We start from the raw sequence: 14,387 nt of genomic DNA, 5'->3' as shown, positions 1-14,387 counted from the left end.
ACAGTGGTTGCAGCGGTGAGATTCGTAGCGCCCTTCGTAACGTCGTCGGAGGCGCGCGTCGCAACACTACACAACTAGGCTCGTCAAACATGATTATATGTGAAACATACATTAGCTTTGTATGAAAGCCTTGTTCAAATATTTTGTGTTCATGACTAGATGCCGGATTTTTAGGCACTAAAAAGTGTTTTATGTGCCAAAGACAGGCAGGCAAAAAACCGTTTTATGCCTTTGAAATTATGATTACGACACAATAAATTTTTACAAAAATTAAAATATCCCAGAACAACAACTTCAGTGACTTGTACCTACGTCAAGAAGCAAAAAAAAATACTGTGTAATATAGCAGAAAGGTACCAACGATTGAACATAGGTGCGCGTTTCACGCGCGATTCGCAGTATGTGGTCTTTCGTTTTATTGACTAGCATTGTGCGTCAAGTGTCCACCATTCAATTAGCACTCTCATGAGTTTTTTTCATTTCGATGCGGCTGGGAAAGGCAGCGCAGGGGCAAATCACCAGACCTCTGATACCCTAGAAGAGAGAGTTGCTAGGTCTCACCGCGTAGGACCCATTTCTCCCCTATTGGTGAACACTTTAAAGGGCCCCTCACCAAGTTTGGCATTTAGAGCTTACAAACGTAATGGTGCACTGAGAACTCCGGACCCTCCCTGTTACAATTTGCATAATACGTGACACGGAAGAACGCCCAATTTCTAATAAAGGCCACTTGTCGTTCTCGCGAGCGTGCTCCCCAAGATCTACAGGAAGTGATGTACAGCAAGAAATAGTCCTGTTTTTACGTCGTTCCTATGCGTTGACATCGGTGGGCTGACGTCGCATACCATACGCTCTTCACCAGAACTTCGTTAAATGCTAGCTAAATCTATAAAAACAGACAAAAACGTCTCGTCTCCTGAAAATACCCTTCATTTTAAACGGTACCTCATAAGAAGCGTTGCACGTTACATTACCCTATTTGGCATGAGCAATTTGTGTGTTCTATTTTGTAGCAAGAATGAGGAGTACTTTGGTTTGGGATAGCTGCTTCAAATCATGTTACTTGTCTAGAGCGGCGGAGTTGCGAGGCGCTGAACGTCGCTGTCCGCAGCTGCTCAAAACAACGAGGGTGGGCTCATTCTGTCGCCCGAGGTCTCACTTATCGGTCAACCCCCGGAACCTCCCAAGTTGCCGACATTACAAAGAAAGACGAGGCTGTGTGCCGAAAGTTGCATGTTTTTTTTTCAAACCCCACACTTTACAGTAAGTGGCGCCCTAGACGTTTTCCGGTGTCAGTGTAAGTTTTTCGATAAGGTGGCAAACTTGGTGCCCACATTGGAGACATGTCTTAGTCAGAACGATGGTTCACTCACTATGTAATCCTGAAAGGCGCTTGTTCGCAGCCCAGACCCTGACGTCCTACAAGACACCATTAGTCAAGCCCTTGCTGCGGTCTTGTCTCAAGGGATTACAGCCGACGGCTTGTGCGAAGGGCAATGCCTGACGTGATCGATTGATTTTATTTAATAATGGTTTTCCTCTCTCTTTCCGCAGCTACCGTCTCTCAATAGCTACAAGCTTTCTTTTATGCTTGAATTATAGCACATGACTTAGCATGGAGTTTGAGTATGTTAGGTGTCATTGCGGCGTCTGTCTTAGCATATTTCTGCAAAACACGGCAGCTGAAATAACCGGTTGGCAGGGCGCACTCTAGAGAAGTGTGATTTAGAGTTACTATATATACTACGTTTCGGTAGCAAAGGTAGCATATACAGTATAACTCTACTGTGACTCGGTTCGTATTCCACCGTGTAAAAACACGGTGTTGACAACTACGGTGGCGAAATGGCCCCTCCCCTCACCTAAAAGAAAGAGAGAGAGAATGTCAGAAGTTTGGTGGCGTACAAAAAAAAAGAAAGAGAAATAATGTCAGAAGTGGGATTTGAACCCATGCCATACGAGGACCAGAAGCCTCGTTCTCCCCTATAATCAATGGGCAATCTTTTCCCTTGAGTCTGGCGCCTTTACTTGGCCATTTTGACACTTTTTTCTTGTTATTGGGCCACGGCGTTGACAACACAATAACAAAGAACAGTGATTTGTGTGTTTTCAACGTACAAAAAATTGCCATAAGTGAAACATGTTTGCAGCGCAAAGGTTGACTGAAGAACGCAAGAGAAACAGAAAGTGAGAGTGATAAGGGGATATAAAGCAAAAGGAAACCGCAGTATACCGACTATACGCGTCAAACGAAAGCCGAACAGCGGCAAGGCTTCGTGATGGTATACAGTGCGCGCCGTCCACTTATCGCAACGGACAGGCACGCATATCTGCGCAGCTGCCGAACAGGATGTGCGCGCCTGTCAATCGTGATCACTGGACAACCATCGCGAAGTTTCTCCACTGTTCGGGTTTGATTGATTGATTTATATGTGGGGTTTCACGTCACAAAACCACGATATGATTATAAGAGACGCCGTAGGGGAGGGTTCCGGAAATATTTGACCTCCTGGGGTTCTTCAACGTGCACCTAAATCTGAGCACACGGGCCTACAACACTTACGCCCCCAACGGAAATGCATCCGCCGCATCCGAGAATATCCCGCGACCTCCGGGTCAGCAGCCCAATACCTTAGCCACTTGACCACCGCGGCGGGGTTGTTTGGGTTTCATTTGACGCTGATAGTGTTCGCGCACACTTTCTTGCGAACCTTGCATAGAGATGCCTGTCGGAACCTTTGCACCGATCAAGTCTAGTAAGGCGTCACGGATATTTCGTGGAAACGCACAGCAGCACTTGTGGTGAAAGTGTAAGAGGAGATAGCTTGACTGTAATTACACCGGAAATGGCACATCACCGACAAGCCCATGCTCGAAAGATCATAAAGTAATGAAATAGAGTGCATATATACAAGAACGTATCCGACTGACGCACTTTAGAAGCTCGCGTTTACCTATTCGTTATGCTACCCATCACCGGGCTTCTTACGTACGACAGTGCCACCACCGAAATCTGTATTTCATGTTGAAAACATGGACCAGTAGAGAACACACGAGGATGGACAAAAAGATGGACAGTGTCATGGCTACCGTCAAGAGCGCAGTTTCAACACCTTGATATTTGTTGTTCTTTGGTCATGTGCAATGACTAGATAAAATAAGTAAGTATTCTTTGCGACACTGTAATAAGTATAACTCTTTTTTGTCGCGTTTTCTCAATATTCAATTTCAATTGCATTATAAGCAACAACAAAAGCCATTTTGGTGAAAGGCGCAGCCTGAAAGAAAAGAGGAAGAGGAGAAAGAAGAATATTTCGGGACGGTTATGCGTTATGCGGGTCAACCAGTGTGACTGACATCACAGACTCTCTTCTGCATTGAATCAGGTAATAATAGCCATGGTATCGCTGTTATGTCCTTAATTGAACTGTAAGATCGAATCTTGGTTTGAATATACGGGAATACATCTCCGTGCCAGCTCAGCGCACGCTTAGATTTCCACGTCGCGATAACTACAACTGTATACAGTAGGAGAACAGGGTGTTTTGAACAAAGGTAACCACCGCCAATATCTAATAAGTAACAACCTTTTATTGGAGTCAGCACACGTGATGGCAGACTTGACGTCGCAAGGTTCAACCAAACCCACTGCCTTTTGTGCGCATGCTTGTCTGTTGTTTCCACAGCGCTCCTTCCTTTCTTATATTTTAAGCAACTTCCCAGTTTATTCTTGCGAGCTATTAACAAAGCCACTAAGCCTTGAGACTGAAGTCATGGAGGGTTATACGTCGTGCCTTTCCTAATAAAGAAGGAAGACAAGATCATCACAATCCACGCAACAATGTGGCATAAAAAATCACGCGCATATGCGTCGTGTTGTTACTCATTCACGCCACAGAAAGTGTTATAACGACAGTATATGTATACGACGAAATCGACAAAGCAAAGAACAATTATATTTTTCACAGCTCTGTGAGGATGGCGCACGCCGTCATAGCTGCAAGGGAAGCACTGCGCCCAATGCCAGACTTGCGCGGTGTTCGCCTGGCTGATGTGGAAGGGTCCAAGGGTGCCTTCACTGGCAGAACCGTGGACTACCGGTCGCCCTGTACAATGGGTGAGCGTCGAACGTGCCGCATCGTAAGCCAGCTGTCCGAATGGAACGACCTCCTATCTGAAGCTTATTTAGAACTGCGCAAGGAACCGAGCAGCCCGGTTGGCTTTTTGTCCCTGGTGACCCTCGACCAGTCTTTCCCGTCCGCCGCCGAAGACCACAAGCTCCACCGGTGCGCCACGCTCGTCTACTGGCTCCTTAAGACGCACCGCTGCGTCGTCAGCGTCGACGTTAACTTGCGAAATCTCGGCGCGTACTACATGCTTCTTTTCGTGGCGCTTCGTGGCAACCCCACTGTCAAGACTCTAAAGGTGGGTTTGTGGACGTATTGGGGTGACCATCAGGATCCCCGCTCCATCGCCTCCTGCCTCGAAAATATTGAGGAGATTGAGTGCCGCCTCTTTCCCGACTGGCCGTCGCAGATTCTCTCCACGCTGACGACGCTTTTGAGGACCTCTTCGTCCCTCACTTCGATCAAGATCCCGAAGCTGCCCCTCCGGAACCACGACGCCAGCGCCTTGCTGGAGGCGCTCGTAACGAACGGCGCCCTGAAGAAGATGTCTATGCGCAGCTCCGACCTAACCATGGCTTGGATTAACCATCGCCACAAGTTCTGGCGACTGCTGGTCGGCGGCGGATGCTCGTTGACCATGTTTAGCGTCTCGGATCTTGTAGAAATGCGAAAGGACGTCTTCAAGTGGATTCTCAACTGCCTGCGGGAAAACAGAACGATAACACACGCCTTACTGCAGCGCGTCGTGGTAGACGAAGAAATCGCGGCAGTCGTAACTGGGATTCTCGTCGAAAACCCCGTCCTGCGCTGCTTCAACATGTCGGAAATGAGGACTGATTCCGAGTTTCGGCGTGAAAACTTCCTCCTCAGCTGGCTTCCGGCACTCGCTGGTAACGAGACGTTGGAGGAGTTTACGCTTCCTATGAGCTCCTGCAAGGGACAGCTCTGGATGGACTTTCTCGCCGTACTTCCCACCAAGAGGGTGACGAAAAAGATCACGATCGAAATCACTCACGACGACTACCACACCATGCCATCCATGTACCAAGCCCTTGCGAACGCCCCGGAAGCGGGGCGGCTCGTCTTTTTCAAACGCCTGAATCCTCTGAGCAGTGCCGACACGGTGTGGAACGAACCATCCCAGTGGCACGCCTGGTTGTTTCACAACACTCGGAACGTTTTCACGGAAATCATGCGACAGCTACCATCACTCGACCACTTGACGATCGCCCACTTTCGCGTATCTGCGGACCTTTTGGATCACACAACGTCGTCGGCCATGTCGTCTTACATTCGAACGACCCGCAGTCTTAAGAAACTCTGCATCGCTTGCTTCTCGCTCGATGCCGGTGCCGAAAACGCAGCGAGCTTCTGGAGCGACGTCATCGAGTCAATAGCCGTGAACGCGACCCTGATGACCCTGGCGGTGAAGCCGCGTTATATCACGGCACGCGCCATCCGGTGCTTGGCGAATGTCCTCAAGTCCAGTCACAACATCCACACGGTGCACGTCAACTTCGAGGAGAGCGCAGACACCGACTTCTTCGTCCAGACTTTATCCCCTGGACTGACAGAGACCTACGTACTGCTGGGGGTCTACCTGAGTGGCTACTGCGACAGCCGGGTTCCGCGAGAGTGGTTCACGGTGCGCAACACGGTGTGCAGAAATTCCTGCCTGATCGCGCTGGCTGCTGAATTCGTGGGTGGCTTTCGATGTGACAGGTACGTAAAAAAACATGAAGGAAGAGTGCACTGAACTGCCGCATACTGCATTAAAAAAGAAAAATGATACTTGTAACATTAAAAGGTGGGTCATGGAACAAATGCGTGTTAAGGAAAGTCTTGGTCGAGGTCAAGAAGAAAAGTCTTTCGAAGGGCATGTACACGTAGTGAGGATGCGAGATAACCGGTGGTTATAATGTACTGGATTAGATTTCAAGAGAAGGCAGGTGCGCAATGTTGGCCAGGTGGAAGCAGAACATCAGATGTGCTGATAAGCTAGAGAATTTTTCGAAGATAACGTGGCCACAGCAAACGCAAGTCCAGAGGTTCCCTTGCACTTGGGTGCAAACAAGCTGGCGATGGTAGTGACATGGGAACACATGTTCAGCAAGAACTAAATTGTTCTGCAAAATGTATACTTTGCACCACCGGCCCAGCTTGGTAGCCATAAAAGTGTCAAGACCAAACACAGTAAATTTTAATCCTCTCTCCCGAAACAACGCTAGCAAAGGAGTACTGACAGCAAGTTCAAGTATTGTTGGGTTGTTGCTTAAAAAAAAAAACACTGGTGTTGAGAACCCTAAAACGACATGGTTAGTCCATCTATATAGGAATCGGTAGAACACGAAAGTGAAACATGTATTTTCAGAGGTAGTTGAGCGTTTATTGTGCATTATTTCAGCAACAGCAACAAATTAAAAAGTAACGTTAAGGACGTCAAGCAGTTTGAAACTTGTAGCGCACACCTCAAGCAGAAAGCACGCACGAATTAGCAGAAGACGCACCAAACGAGCACACAAGCATACACAGTGCAAGCGCGAACAACCGTCAGAATTCTTGCTGCACCGTGTGTCAGCAGCGCGCTCCTTTCGTAAACGCGGCCATGGCAGCGTGCGAAGTGACCTTCCGAATTACGTGTCTGATAAGCGCATGTGCAGGAGAGACCACGCTCCGTAGAGGCGGCACTTCGTGGAGGCGACGACCTTTAGAGCGCACCCAACGCGAGCCTGCCACGCTATCTCGCCAATAATAGCAAAAATGCGCTAAAGTTTAGAAGCTCCGAGGACTGCCAAACGGTGTATGGTGTACATGAATGATTTGCTGTTTAGCGTTCTAGGCAGCGTACGCTCTGTGGCGTAGTGCTTAACGCTGAATTTCGAGAGGTTGCTAGTTCAATTCCACGTGACAGATGCGTGCCTTCTGTTCGCTTTTCTTTGAAATCTATTAGTAAGTACTTTCAACGTCACTTCCGTGACGGAAGTACGTCATCGGAGCCGTGGTTTATTGCAGTTACGTGTCAAGATAAGTCTGACGTCAAGAAAAGACTGCAACTTGCAAATTACTATCAACAGCTGCCTGCTCGCTCTCAGTCATGTGGGTCCTTAAACGATGAGTGAATTGTTCTACAGAGACTCCAACAGCGACGTCTGCAATTCAAGCAGCACGAAAGACGCAAATTTCACAAGCCCAGTCAACTGTTTTGACTTGTGATAAGAATCATTGCGGTGGGGCAGGCTTGAGGATGCTAGGCGACGATCTTTAAAATGAAAATAAAATATTTTGTACGCGTTGTCTGGCCCCCGTGCGTAGAGAGCGTTGATAGTACACACCGTGGAAAACTAAACATGTCCCTTTTGGTGTGCCTCAAAACCGTCTCGATATTCTTTTAAAGGTCCCTACATCAAAAACTGGTACTTCATAATAACTATGTTGTACGGTGCAGAAGCGCATCATAGGGACACTAAATAGGAAGAATGAATCGATTTAGATTGATAAAGTGCACTTTGACAAAGCTAATGTTAATTTCACCATCGTACCTCGGTTTAGTAACAGAGGGGAAAATCGAGTTCAATGCTTTATTTTAGGTACCCAAGAGGACGCTTAATTTCGTTTTTACTGCGTAGAAACCGCGTATACTTTTGTAGACACCGTCAAAATATGTGACGCCATCGCCATTGGAACGGAAATAACAAGATGGCGTCTCCACCAACATGTTTTTGCACCTTTGTTCGCTTATAATGCACCTACTCGGCGCAAACGAGGTGGTTTTGTTATCGTGAAAGAGCAATTTACCAGTACGAGAAAAGTCGTTTTGCTCTTTAGTCTGGGTTCCTTTAATATATATATATATATATATATATATATATATATATATATATATATATATATATGCATGATCGCGGAATTCGAAAATCTTTCTCGACCCATATATTCAATAGTGTGTTATCCGGCATTAACAAATGCGTAGGCATAGTGCCATGCATTTCTATGATGTCCTGACGTCCGCATTTTTGCGAAAGTACGTATTCTCTACTTTTTAAAAGTTGTCACATAATTTTTTTTGTTTTTCATGCGTGATAATCGTCATCAATGGTCAATGTTACAAATAGTTTTACATGCCGATGATCTTGTCTACTGAACTACATTTTTTCTAGTGCTTTTTTATTGTTGTTGCGGCTGTTTTGAAAATTTTGTGACACTCATATGCTGATCGCACGTGTTTTGTACTCACGTGTTGATGCCTGCCTATAAAAGCGGCCACATACACGTATTTCTGTACATCCTGACGAAGGCCATGCCACGGCCGAAACGTACAGTAAAGAGTATAACCAATTTTTGTAAGTGCGCTATATATATATATATATATATATATATATATATATATATATATATATATATATATATATATATATATATATATATATATATATATATATATATATATATATATCCGGCTCACGGCTGGTTATTTTTCATCCACTTTTCTTTCTTATTATTTACATTCCATTGGTTCTACTAACTTCCCCTGTACATTACTTGGCATTACTGCCTGTTAGATCTCATTAATATTGAGTTAAAAACACGGAAAAACGAGCCCTTAGGTATACACTTCTTTCCCTATATATATATATATATAAAGAATTGACATTATAAGGTGCCGTTTTGATTTGTTAATAGAAAAACTTGATGGTAACTAACAGCGAGGCCAGAGAAAGTATAAATGATGTGATTAGTAGTCATTATAACGTAAATGAGAAGGGGAGAGGAAAGAAAGGGGACGACAACATAACTCGCCGCTGGCTGGGATCAAACCTGCTACCTTCGAATAACGCGCCCGATAAACCACTGAGCAATGGCAGCGATTATAAACTTCCTTCCACCTTATAGGGTATATACGTACATTTAAACGTGAGAGTGTCAGTCAGCGCTGCCAGTAGTCACGAGAGTGATTCTGGAGCGCCCTTTTGCTGCTCATTGGCGTCACGTATCCCGCGAAGCCACGTCTCACTTCCGGGATGAGGGGCTGCTGCCCTTGTGGGCACGCCTGCGGACGCCAGACGTCCCGTTAGGGCATCTCACAGCAGACTTGTGTGCTTCCGCTGCAGATACTGCGCCGGGGCTCTCGAACGAATGCATGACCACGTCTCGCTGCCAGAGCGGGTCGCCCAGCTTTCGTCCGTTAGTGAGGCCAACGCGTCCGCCATGATACGGGAGGCGCTACGGAAGATCCAAGGCATGCACGACTTCATGAGACTGGCTGGCGTGGTCAAGGACCGGGTGCAGTGCGGCCCGGCGGAATACCGCTTGCAGCTAGACAGCCTGGACGACAACTGTTGGGGGCACGTGAGGAGATTCCTGTGGCTCTGTGACGTGAGGGACCCTGTGCCCGCGCAGTCGAGCTCATAGGCTGTGTTAGAAGACCTGTAAAAGATCTGTCCTATAGCTAGTAATAGTATTTGGCGTGTTTTAAATAACGCACAATTGTTGGTCCAATAACATTTGGTTGCTAGTTTAAACGTTCTTGAATTAAAGTGTTGATTATCGTCTCATACGATGCATAGTCGCATTGGACATTGTAGGTGAATTTAATATATATCCGTATAATGGTGCTCGTTATAAGCGATTGTTACGCGCCGATCTCAACGAGAATACAAAAAAAAATTCGCATATACATTCAATTTTCATTATGTGCGTTCCTGTACATATTGGTCACAAGTTGTCAGTGTTTAAGAATTTAGTGGACAATGCATTGGGTTCGTGGATGCTCTGATATGCATTACCGGGAATTTCTCGCAATTCATTCCTCCTGTCTTGAGCTGCAGGGCTACTGACCACATCGTGGAGCTCTTCTCAAATTGGAGCTATGTACGTGCCACTTATCTCTGGTGATATCAATCATAAAGTTTACTAAAGATAGACTATATGAGAGTCTGCCGCTAGCGTCTATGGGTGCTGCAACGCGCGGCGCTTCAGCAAGCATGGGAATGATGGGTGGACCATAAATCGGTCTAATCTTCGTACTTCCGGCCTTATTTGGTTTCTCGTGGCTTGGAGCTGGTTTATTATTAAACAGCCAACAGAGAACTGCAACAGGCAGTTGCAGTTTACCCCACTAACATTTGAGGCTCACCAATTCAAATCGGGTCATGAAGTTCAAAACGGTTTGTTTTTTCATTCGAAACAAAACCGAGACACTGCAATAAACAAAACCACGAGTGTGTTCGAAGCCCGCAAGCACAAAGACTTAGCAAATCCATGGTGTATCACTCATCCTTCCGATGGTCACTGAACGACCGCATCACCAGAGTACCTCCTAGTCCACTCAAGGACATTCTATGAATTCATCAACGACTTTCTCAAAACGGAGAGAATGCAGTTTGCGCGTCTTCATCGGGGACGCCGAACAGCAACCAGTACGGCTTCAGTCGTATTGCCTGGTTACGGGGGTCAACGACAACGAACCGTTGGTCTTTCACAGTGAAGTCTGATGCTGCCAGAATTTTCTTCGTCACTTCATCGTCACAGTAACCGCATAAACATGATTCACTGATAAGCACCGAGGGTGACCGCTTCCGATAGTATCGAAACATGTGCGAGTGCATCTTTGAAGTGCTCCACCCTATAAGGTTTAAATTTTAGGTCTGCGTGTAGAAGCAAAGCGTTCGTAGTTGTCGTACGTGAGGGTAGGCTCGGAAAAAAGAATTTGGTAATCCTGTTTACCTGTATTCGTAGGTTTGAGGGGCCACTCCACCTGCTCGATGAGAGGCCATGAATCACACAACTGCGCGATACAGTGACCGGAAGTAAAATTTTCGAGGATTCTGACAGGGCGTACACGTCACTAGATAAGGCTAAAATGATTTTTACTCCCAATGGCTTACAAAAAAGTCATCTCAGAAATGGAATTCGAACTCACGCCCACGTACGTGGACCAAAAGTCTCGATCAACCCGCATTGCTGGGCAAGGTGTTTGTTCCCTTGAGTCTGGCGCCTTAGACCACTCGGCCATTCCTTTTTTAGAGGCGAAACTCCTTATAGCGGCACCCGTTCGTCCCTCGTAGCCGTTGTAGTGTGTAACAAGTATAACATTATGACCTCGAAGGTGGTGCCGGTGAGAGATTTCTTCTGTGCGTTGGTGAACAATAAAAAATAGGGCTCAATGTACACGCCAATGGCTGCTAATGGGGAATGAGAGACAGGAACATTCGGCTTTTAGTTAACGCGCACGCTGCGATTCCCACTAGCAGCCATTGGCATGTACATTGAGCACTATCGGACAAGAAAGGGTTGCTACATTATACTCGCTGGGTGTAACCTCCTTAGTTTTAGAAAGGTTTAGCGAGCGTTGAGCCGCAGGGCCATGAATTCAATGAACTAGTATATACCATGAATGAATTCGAGGTGATTAAAGGGGGGAAGCAGATACCAAGCGCAAGCCGTAAGAAATTAAAAGCTGAATCCTCCGTTCTCTCATTTCCCATTAGAAGCCTTTGGCATGTACATTGAGCACTATCTGACAGGAAAAGGTTGCAACGTTATACTCGCTGGGCGTAACCTCCTTTGTTTTAGAAAGGTTTAATGAGCATTGGGCCGCATTGCCATGAATACAGTGAACTAGTATATACCATCAACTCGAGGTGGTTAAAGGTGGGAAGTAGACCCGAAGCGCAAGCCATAGGAAAGTGTACGTGTGCCACCTCTAGTTTAGTCCTTGGAATGTCCGCTGGATGGCAGTGCTTCTTTATGGGGAATATATGATGAAAATATGCGAGATGGTGGTACTTGGAGTGTTGAATAGATGGACGAACGGACACACAGACAGATGCATGGATGGACACATGAACGGACGCAGGGGCGGATGCATGGGCGAACGCAGGGACGGACACACGAACAGACGACGCACGTACGGACGGGTGGATGGACGCATGGACGGTCACACAGACGGACGCATGGAGGAATGGAAGCAAGAACGAATGGACGGACGACTGCATCGCCCCACTCTCCATCATTCACGCCGTGGATATGCTGCCTTTTTTATTTATTGCCGGTCTCAGACAATTTACACAAACACATGTTACAAAATATACAAAAACATCTTTTTTGGATTACACACACAACAAATGCCATCACGATCCCACTTGGACTAGTGTTGTCTACTCAAAAATCTTTCAGGGCTGCCAGAGGTTCCAACCTTGTCAGTCATTCTGGCACGCACTCTTGTACTTTCGCCATCTCAATGAAAGCAGACATACTTTGCCTGAAATTGATTTTTGCTGGCTTAGTATCCGGGTCGTAGCGATATCCAGAAATTCGTGCACGCCATATACAGAGGAGGCCAGTCAACATCACGAGATCAAATTGGATTCCATCGTCATTCTTTACCGTCAGATACCTGATCCCATGTGGATCCAGTGGCAACTCCTTTATTATTCTTTGTAAGACGTCGCAGCCACGCCTCGATGGTCTAGTGGCTAAGGTACTCAGCTACTGACCGGCAGGTCGCGGGTTCGAATCCCAGCTGCGGTGGCTGCATTTCCGATGAAGGCGGAAATGTTGTAGGCCCGTGTGCTCAGATTTGGGTGCACGTTAAAGAACCCCAGGTGGTCGAAATTTCCGTAGCCCTCCACTACGGCGTCTCTCATTATCATATAGTGGTTTTGGGACGTTAAAGCCCACCTATCAATCAATCAATGCTTTTCTACCTGTCTGATTTTTCTTTTGTTTGTTTGGTTTGACTATACCAATACTCATCGCTGTCTATGTAACATTTTTGGGGAGCACCAAGTTACCTTGTCGCCATTTTTCGTCCAGCGCGCACATTTGCAAAATGTTCCGGTGTTGAAGGCCATCCTCTGTGCCCCAGCCCAAAAGATTTGCCCCAGCTTACCCGACTCCCTGTGGCTTTACAAAAAAGCTTCACTACATTTATTGTTTCCTGAACACTTTCTTTGTTCGTGCAACACACCACAATATCATCAGTGTATGCGAGCAGTTTGACTTCCGCTGCGGCCAAGCTGAATCCACGTAGTTTATAGTTTTGAGTGATTGCTGAACACATCGCTCATTGTAAACACAAAACAAGAGGGCTGAGGGGGCAGCTTTGCCGCACAAAACGCATTACGTGAACGTGGGCCCCCAAAGACTGACATTTAAACGTGTTGTGCAGTTCTGGTACGTCAAGGCCACTCCCTGTCTGCTGATGTAACCAACAATAACATGATCTAAGCTGACATACAAAATATTATGGGCAACAGAATCATATGCTTTCTCAAGGTCAACCTAGAGCACAGCAACGCCAAGTAACGCTTCGTCACAACACTCAAGCACACATCACATTTTGTGAATGTTGAAGCCAGTTGTTCTGCCTTTTATCCAACAGGTTTGGCGGTCTGCAACAATTTTTTTAATGACATCTTGGAGTCTTGCAGCTAGAACCTTGATAAGAATCTTGTAGTCAACGTTGGTTCGTGTTATAGACCTATGCGATCTTTTCAGCTTCGTCAGTTTCAGGGATCAATATTGTATGTGCCTTGCTAAACGAAGGTGGCATAGTTTTTCGTTCGAACACCTCATTGAACAGGTCTGTAAACAAAGGGGTCAGTTCGGTTTTAAACGTTTTCTACCAGGCAGCGGTAAGACCATCGGGTCCCGGTGATTTTCCAAGGTGCTAGACACCAGCCCTCTGACGTTAAGCGCATAGCAATGCTTATCGACGGAGTCGATGCCATGGTGCCTTATACGCGATAAGAGTAGGCCCGGAGCATGGTGCTTACCTTTCACAACCAGCCGCCGGATAGTGGCCTCCAGGACGATCCTGCTTTCCAGCGTTCTGTTTTTTCGTCTTCTATGGAGGTGGCTTTATCGCAGAGATGTTCTGTTTTGGCTTCAAACGGGATGACCTCGCTTCAGGAGTCTTAGAAGGCGGCTTCTCGTTGTTGGTAGACGACGTCTTGCCCCCTTAACCTGTCTCCTACCGCATACGTTTTAGTGTGGCACTGGTGGCACACCTGTCGTCCTCGCTGCCCGACGAGTCTCCCTGGACATCTGCTGCGGCGGCCGCCTCTACTGGAATCGCTTCTTGCACCACCCACTCTGGCTCGGCCGCTAACCGGGTGGTAGCTGGTACGTAGCCTGTGCAGCCCTGGGTGTCTCTGCAGACGCTACCCGCTCAGTAGTCGCTGGGACCACTAGACTGCCGACTCCTTTCGCGGCGTCCTCCACCTCAGCCGCGTTCATGGCGTGTTCAGCTACTTCCTC

This window comes from Rhipicephalus microplus, chromosome 2, assembly GCF_043290135.1.
Source record: "Rhipicephalus microplus isolate Deutch F79 chromosome 2, USDA_Rmic, whole genome shotgun sequence".
NCBI lineage: Eukaryota > Metazoa > Arthropoda > Arachnida > Ixodida > Ixodidae > Rhipicephalus > Rhipicephalus microplus.
Note: the sequence above shows the minus strand (reverse complement) of the source record.